We start from the raw sequence: 9,407 nt of genomic DNA on the forward strand, positions 1-9,407 counted from the left end.
TGAGATCATTGTTCTTGGTCATTGTGCAGTACAATGAATATGAAGTGATCCCATCCGTGACACGCATTATTTGTTGCTGTCTCTTACTGTTTCCTTAGATAGTATCTGCAAACTGACCTTGCTTTTGCCAGAGAGGTTTCTTTAAAACATACAGATACCGTAAGGAAAAGTTGAAATATCTGCTGCGTTCTGTTCATGCCCTTGGTCCCCTCCAGCAAAGATGCCTGGTGGTAGAGTGTAAATTTTTTTCCCTGTCTTTAATCTGAACACCTGTCTTGGTGAACAAACTCGGTAGCTTTCCTTTAGTCACGTGACCACAGCAGCTCTTGAAAGCTCTAAAGCTTTAAGACACTTACTGTCTTCGTCTGATCACTCTGTGATTCCTATGCGTTTGGAACGTATATTTCATTAATGTTTTGACCAAGCAACCTTTTTTATCTAATTTCTTTGTATTTTTGACAACTGTAGATAAATAGCGCAACTGTATACGGTGTGAATTTTGTTACCTCTGTCCACCAGACATTTATTTCTCATGGGTTTTCTGTGAAATGTAATCCCTCCAAACCCGTCATCCAGATGCAATACTACCTTGAAGTTTAAAAGAAGCTCTGAATAAATGCTGCCTTTTGCGTACTGGAACAAAGGAACTCACGTGTGCATGCTGCAGCCAGGGCTCAGGGAAGCCCTCCATAGGTCAGGGTGGTTGGAGTGTCAAGGTGCATGGGGAGGGAGTGGAATGGTGCCACACTGCAAATGCTGGCAGGGCAGGGAGTGGGATGGGTGCAGCCTGCACAGGGACATTCTCTCCTGTGCATCCGTTTCTTGCTGCTAACTTGCCTCTGCATGCTTTGTTGACTGCTGGCGTGTGCGTGGTACTCAGGAGCCAACATAGTGGCACACAGGACCTATCCGGGCATCTGGGTGTCTGCTGGGTAGCCATGTTACCGCACTCACCCATTTAGGACCATGGCACTCTACTCTGCAACCCTGAGAAAGCCATTATGCCCCACGCTCCTCTTGTGCTTCTATGCTCTCCTGAGACTTTGTGACAACTGCTTGCACTGCAACCACAACTGGTACTGCCCATCAATGATAAAAGCACTGATACTGCAGCACCCAGTACTGCACGCCTGCAGTAGCGTTCCCTGCAATTCCTCTGTCCAGCTACCGCTGTTACTCCTTCCTCTGTCCCACTCGTCTCTTGATCTTTTTTGATTCCTCTGCCCTTCTCAGTGTCTGTCTTCCTCTATCCTTTCCCCTGGTCTCATAACATCTAATCTAACTCCCCTCTTTCTCTTTTAGTTTGGAAACTTCCTTGCCCTGTCATTATCTGTCTGAGCAAAAAGTTGCTCTCCAACTTTTTTTATAAGCCACCTTTAGGCACTGAAAGGCGGCAATTAGCTCTCCCTGGAGCTTTTTCTTCTCCGTGATGAACAACTCCAGCTCTCTTGGCCTGTGTTCAGAGGGGAGAATCCCCATCATTTGTTCTAACTTTCGTTGGGTTAACCATTTCCATTAATGAGGGAACGGTTAAGGCAATTACTCCACAACTACCCAAAGCAGCGATAGTGAGAAGCCCACTTCCAGCATCCATTTCCCATGCAGGGACAGATGGACACCGCTTGATGTCTTGCCCCCCAGGAGAAGGGGAGTCGCCGCCTGTCCGTGTTGTTTTTTTTTTTTTTTTTTTTTTTTTCTTTTTTCTGCGAGTGATATTATTACATTGTTTATTTACATGTTTTTGTTTTTGGTGTGTAATCTGTTATGCTCCTAGATTTTTCTTCCTGTGTAAAAGAAAGGTTGAGCTACTTCCAGCTGAAAAAGCTGGAAGTTGGGTTACTTGCTTGATCATATTGTTCTTTCAATATTCAAAGCTGAAGCAAAAGCATGGGGATTGCTGCTTGTAGAGAAACACCAGTTCTCTCACTAGAGTACAACGCTTTCTCAAAAACATGACAGGCCATTAGCTCAGGGTAGCGATCATGCAGCTTATCGGTCACAGTGCGCACAAGAGCATCAGGTCCCCCTCTCGTCACAGAGCCTGTCCGTGGTGTCTCCACTCCACTCTGTGCCCCATCCCGTTCCTTAGAGTCAGCACACGGATATCTCCTACTGCGACAGCATGTAATGTTGGAGGCGTTGGAAGTCCTGATCCATCCATTCGGAGCAGGAGACTGTGTTTTGATGCAAATGTGGAAAGAATTGAAGCTGCAACGTGAGTGGGAAGGACTGTTCCAAGTGCTCCCGACTCCTGAGATGGCAAGAAGAACGGCTGAGAAAAGTGCCTGTTCTCGTCCTGGTCTCCATTCTGCCAACCTGCTCCTTTTCATTCCTTCTTTCTGCTTCTTTATTGATGACATAACTTCGTCACATCGTGTTGCCTTCCTTTTTGTTTTTTTTTTTTTATCTTGAGGGCAGGCTCCCCTCCTATACCCTTCTCTCCACAGCAGTTCTTTTCAAAATAACTTTTCATTGGTCAAACAACTTTGCAAATAACAGTAACAGTAAACACCCAGAAACTTCCATGCCTCAATGGCTGGAGAACAAGAAACCCGAGACTGCATGCAGTCTCCTGAATCACCCTTCTCTGTTCCCTCTAAACTCTTTTACATTCCTGATGGCCTCATCGAGAAGAGTCTAGTGTTAGGGTGGTGTTAGTGTCTAGTGTGGGGCTTTCCAACCCCCATGGCCACCCTCCCAAATCTTCCCCTTCTTTATTAATATCAACCATTTTCTTGACATGAATTACCACTCCATATATAATACTTCCAATTAGGTGGTAAATTCTTCCTTGCCCTCCCATCACCACATAGCCACCAATACCCTATACCTAATTTTCACCCACTTTCCAAAGATCCATCCACTCCAGACTCCTTATCAGGGTCGTATGCTACTTGGATAGTAATATTACAAAATGACCTTAAATTGGCTAGATTATATCCCCCTGCATTTACAGTTTTTGAACAGTCGGGTTCCCGACCAAAACTAAGCCCCAGATCACGCAAGATCTTTTGTTCGCTGCCATCATTGACCGCCATACACCGACTTTTAACAGTAACGTTTCCCGTGCTTGTAAAGCAAATTTCGGTCCCTCAGGGAGGGTATAATTTACCCTTTCCACTCCCCAACATTGAGTGGACCACGTCTGATTAGTCTATATAATGCATTGTTCCAATTTCTGGAGGGTATCCCATATAGCGGGATTTCCATATTGCCCCTCGGAAGTGCAGTACATATCCAACAGTCAGATAAATTTAAAGATAGGGCGACTCTTTCAGGTATGTTTACATTCGAGTTTTCCTTCCATGCTTGAGCTGATACAATAGTTACAAGCAATGTCCAAAGTCCATACGTGTTGCCTTTTCAATTTCAACTTATTGGGTCCCATCGTTTCAAGTGTCCATGGACCTTGCGTTGACTTCTTGATTCCCATGTGGTGAATCCAAGCAGGTTGTTCATTAATTTTTACTGCGGTGTATGATGTAAGCAGCACCTGAAAGGGTCCTTCCCATTGGGGTTCCAAAGTTTTTTTCTGCAAGAGACTTTACATATATAGATGTATAATCTCCAGGTTGTACATTGTGTATAGGTCTATCCAAAATGCTACTCCGGGTTCCAGCTACATATTTTCCAATTTTGTCTAATTGTTTCCCTAATGCCACCATATAGGATGTCATAATTTTGTCTCCTGCTTGTGCGGACATCCCCTTCTGTATTCCATAGGGTTGTCCATACAGGATTTCAAAAGGGCTCAGTCCCTCCTTTGCTCTTGGCCTTGTTCGTATGCATAAGAGAGCCAAAGGAAGAGACTGAGGCCAGGCCAGATTCGCTTCCTGTCCCAACTTTACAATCTGTTGTTTGATCAAGTGGTTCGTCTTTTCTACCTGGCCACTTGACTGAGGGCGATATGGGGTATGAAGTTGTCAATCTATACCTAGATGGCGGCTGATTTGTTGCACTATTCTTGAAATGAAAGGCGGTCCCCTGTCAGAGGATATAGTAGCTGGTACCCCAAAACGTGGTATTATTTCCTGTATTAGTATTCTTACCACCTCCCTAGCCTTGGCTGTTCTGGTAGGAAACGCCTCTGGCCAACCTGAAAAGGTGTCAGTTAATACCAACATGTATCGGTACCCCCCTTTTCTTGGCAGTTCCAAAAACTCAATCTGCCATTGTTGTCCAGGCCCATTACCTTTTCCAATTTGGCCTATCCCTAATTTTGGAGTAGTTTTGGGATTAGTCTGGAGCCAAAGGTCACACTGCTGAGTCAGTTGTCTCGCAGTGGTTCCTTGCTACAATTTCTCTGATCCAATGTTTATATAAGGCTTCAGTCCCCCAGTGCCTCTTTCTATGTTCCTCTCTTATCAAGGGCCATATCATGTAAGAGGGAATAATCATTTTCCCTTGGGGTAAGAGCCCACCCTTCCTCATTATAGGAACCTGCTAGATCAGTAATTAATTTCTGATCTTCCTTGGTATATTTGGGCTTACCTTCTAGGGAGATTTGCCCACTGGGGATCAGGGCCCCTTCTGTTTTTACCTCCCTTTTGGCTGCATGTTTTGCCTCTCTGTCTGCCAGCTCATTTCCTTTTTCCAATTCTGAGTTTGCTTTTTGGTGTGCTCTGATGTGCACGATTGCCACTTTCTCAGGGAGTTGAAGTGCTTCCAACAACTTCAAGATTACTTTTGCATGCTTGATATTTTTGCCATGCAAATTCAGTAATCCCCTCTCCTTCCAGATCACTCAATACGCATGTACAACCCCAAAGGCATATTTTGAGTCTGTACAGATGTTTTTGATTTTGTCTTGGGCCAATTCCAAGGCTCGGGTCAGATCAATTATTTCCACCTTTTGTGCAGAGGTGTTCGCAGGTAAAGGCCCGGATTCTACTGCCTCTTTACAAGTGGTAGCTGCATAACCATTGTGTCGTTTGCCACTTACGACTTAGCTGCTCCCATAAGTGAACCAGTTTTCTGTGTCTTCCATAGGATTGTCTTTCAGATCTGGACGGCACGAATATACTGCTTTGATGGTTTCCAGACAGTTGTGATGCACTGGGTCCCTTGTGTTCCCACTGAGAAAAGAAGCTGGATTGACAATGTTGGTGACTACAATTTCCACATCATCCTGTTCCACCACTGTAGCCTGATATTTCAAAACTCTTTGTGGGGAGAGCTAATGTCCACCTTTTGCTTCCAGTACTGCAGATACCGTATGGGATGCTAACACGGTTATTTTCTGGCCCAAGGTAAATTTTTGGGCCTCCTGGATGTTTAGTACTATGGCCGCAACCGCTCACAAACATCCAGACCATCCCTTTGCAGTTGTGTCCAATCGTTTGGAGAAATAAGCAACTGCCCTACGGTATGGGCCCAGATCTTGTGCTAATATTCCCAGGGCAATCCCCTGCTTCTCGTGGGAAAAAAGGTAAAATGGCGTACTCACATCTGGGAGTCCCAAAGTTGGAGCTGACATCAGGGCCTTCTTCAGTAGCTTGAAAGCTTGTATTGCTTCCTTGTTCCATTGAAGGCATTTCTGTTCAGTAGTCGTGAGTGCATACAGGGGTTTAACAAGCAGTCCGTAATTCTAAATCCATAGATGGCACCACCCGCTCATACCCAAAAAGGTCCATAGTTCCTTCACTGTTTGTGGTCTTGGAGTTTGGAATATTGCCTCTTTTCGAGCCTGTCTCAAGGTCCTTTCCCCAGCACTGATTTCATATCCCAAATAGGTTACCTGTTGTTGTACTACTCGGGCCTTTTTCTTAGATACCCTGTACCCTTGGAGTCCGAGAAAGTCTGGCAGATTCACCGCCCAAGTCAGGCAGGTGTCCCTTGTTCTAGTAGCAGTCAGAATATCATCAACATATTGCAGCAATTTCCCTTCTCCTGGTGGGGCCTCCCAGGATTCAAGATCTTTCGCTAACCGATTTCCAACTATTGTGGGGCTATTCTTGAAGCCTTGGAGTAACACCGTCCAGGTGAGTTGGGTCCTACGCCCACTCTTGGGGTTTTCCCATTCAAATGCAAATCTTTTCTGGCTGGCTTCATGGAGAGGGAGGCAAAAGAAGGCATCCTTTAAGTCAAAAACTGTAAACCAGGCTAGTTCTGGTGTTAATACAGTTATTTATTGCCCGTAGATCCTGGACCACCCTATATGACTCATCCGGCTTGTGGACAGGTAATATAGGGGTATTAAAATTGGATTCACATTCCCTCAACAATCCTACTTACACTTTTATTACTGGTCGAATTCCTTCCCTATCTTCCTGCTTTAGAGCGTACTGCTCGATCCTCACTGGCTGCTTTCCCTCCTTGAGTCGAATCTCAACACGTGGGGCATTTTTAGCTCTCCCAGGTTCATCAGTAGCCCATACGCCTGGGTATACCTGGTTTACGACTTCTTCATTAACTTGTCCTTCCATTGGCAGGTTGACTAGGGCTAAACTCATTACCTGTATATATTGTTGATCCTTTACCTCCAGAGTAATCTCCCCTTTTTCAAATTTTATTACTGCTCCTAATTGCTCTAATAAATCTCTACCTAAGAGTGCCCTTGGGGAGTTAGGCATATATAAAAATCTGTGTATGCCCCGTTGTTTCCCTAACTTGTACTTCAAAGGTTGACAAAAATAAGCCTTTTCAGGTTGATTGGTTGCACCTTTTACCCTAACATAATCATTCCCTAAAGCCATTAATGCTTGATTTAGAACTGAATATGTTGCCCCCATACCAATAAGAAATTTCACTTCCGTTTCTCCCCTATCTTCATTATAACCAGTGGAGGATCCGTTAGGGTAGATTCCCCAGGTCCCCGTTATTTCTGCCAAAATCAGGGGCTGATTACCCTAGGAAAAGGCTAGTCAGTTTGTTCTCTGAATCCGAGAGATCTGGGTCCGATTTTTTTTTTTTTTTTTTCCATTACATTTCAAAGTTGGTCCAAAAATTCCATGGGGGTTTCTTTTGGACCTAGTTGGAAGCATATTCTCAATTCCCAATTCAAACAGATTCGAGTATTAACTTAACTTCATAATTTTCGGGATGATTAGGGTCTCAGTGGGGTCGGTCAGGGGAATGCAATTGTCAACAGTTCCCTGAGCGGTCCCATTGGCAATCTGAGCTTGCACATGAACTCAGGTTGTTTTAAGAGTTAACTGCTTTTCTGTTTCCATAACAACTCTCTCTGGGACCCATCATGATCCCTTTGCCCCAGAGGGCTAACACCTGTGATTTTGAGATCTCAGCCTGGGGCTGAGACAGAGCTTTTAAAATTCCTACATCCTCTTTCCCTGCTCATTCAACTTTAAACACCTTTAACACCTTCAACAACCCTTTTATCACTTCCTTTATCTTTCTCCAGCCTGTACTTTTCTAATGCCAACACCAAAGGCTCAGTCAAGGGCCAATTAAATCCGCTCCTTTTCTCTCCAAGATGCTGAAACAACATATCTGTATACTACATTTCATCTTATTTTCCTTCTCTCCTCAAAGGACTTTATTGACTGTAATAAAGGACATATTGACCGTAATATGGTGTTATGATTAATAGTTCCATTTTGGGGCCACTCCTCTCCATCCTCTAGTTTATAAAGTGGCCACCACTGATTACAATATTTGATAACAGTTCTTTTACTCTCTGTCCCCCCTCGTCCCATTATATCCCTCCAATGTGTTAGTATACATTCTAGGGGGCTTTTCCGCGGGATTTCTTTGCTTTGACCTTTTCCCATTCTAATCTATAGCAGTTAATATTCCACCATTTTCCTAGGAGCTCGTTACTAGTCAATCCCAATCCCTCCAAAATCCACAATATATAGAGATACACAAGTAAAATCAGACCACTGTAAATTAACTGCCTGTAGACAATTACACTGAGGACATTTAAACCCGACGAGCAGATAATATGCCTGGGCAAATTTCGTTCCCTTAGGCATACACCTCAATGGCAGTTCTTATATTATATTTACATATTCACATATTAACATATGTTTAAAAGAACACTTTAACAAAAATGCCCGGGCCTTTACATATACAACATACAGTTATTATTCCAGTTAGAATTATTCCCCAGCAGCTGCAAACATTATGCCAGTTACCATTAAAGCTCGCCTACCCTCCTCCCGTCTCTTCTATGATCTTCAGGATGTTCCTTGTGGTTCCTAGAACCAGGGTATGGCAGCTTCTACTCAAGACCCCTTTTGGCCGCTCTACCGGCCACCTCCCAAGACGCCTTCAGGGTTCGTGTTGCACGCTAGACATCTCTATGCGGCTTATCGACCTCCCCGGCCAATTGGCTTACCTTAATTAAGGTGTACCGTTTGCCCGCAACCACAGGAACTTCCTGTATCCCTGCAGTGAGCGGCTGGGAGAGGAGCTCCTCTGAGAGAGAAAAAGGGGCTCGGGGCGCGCCTAGGAGGTCTGCTCCACAGTCGATCCTGCAGCCGAACAGAGTCCTCCTGCCTGGCTCGCCAAACTCATGCGTAGAAAAGACTCCACAACCATAGGGTTGCGATCCTGGGGTGTCATGGCATACCGCTACTTGTGTTTGGGGAGCTGGTCAGAGCACCCACCTCCATTTCTGTTTATGGTGGCTGAGTTTGTTCAAGTAATCCCTGACTTGATACCTGTCCCCTGCTGGTGGTTCTGTGGAGTCTTGCCTTTAGGCACAAAGACCCAGGACCAGCCCTTCAGAAACCCACACTGGCTACTTCTGATCCCTCCGTTGTCCCGCATGTCAGCTGCAGCGCCTTCCCTGGCCCAGGCTCAGTGCTCATCACAGCAATGGCTGACATCCCAGCAGAAGCCAGCCCGCTCTCTTTGGGCGCTACCTCAATGCATGACTTTGCTCACTTTGGCCCCTCCAGCTCTCTCCCCACTCCCGGTGCAAGGACGGAGTGAGAGAGCAGCTGTGTGGTGCTCAGCTGCCCACTGGGCAGCCAGCATGGGGCACAAAGGATTTGAGATAACAGCATCACTGGCGATCACCTGATTTTCACCTACGTAGAAGCAAGCAGCTCCAACGCAGCCGTGTACCTACTGCTCCATGGGATGCTACTATGCAGTCTAACCCCTCATGGTTCTGAACTACCCCTGCTGATAAGGATGTGACCTCCTGTAGCGCTGAGGTGATAGAATCTGCCGGAACATTAGTAATTTGCTCCACTGTAGCAGACGTTTAGTAAAGCATGTTGTGTTAAAGGATAAGGAAGTTTGGCAGGACCTAAACCCCCTTGCGTTCCAACTTGTCCTCAGATATCAGAGGGGCTGGGGGTGGCTGGGTTTGGATTCTGAGCGATGCCCTGTTTGGAACTATAAATCCAGTTGTATTCAATAGACTAAATTATCGTGATCATGGGTGCACATATCGTGTAATACACTTTCAGTCTAGTAAATGACTGGTGTAGTTT

Source organism: Aythya marila, assembly GCF_965140915.1.
Source record: "Aythya marila genome assembly, chromosome: Z".
NCBI lineage: Eukaryota > Metazoa > Chordata > Aves > Anseriformes > Anatidae > Aythya > Aythya marila.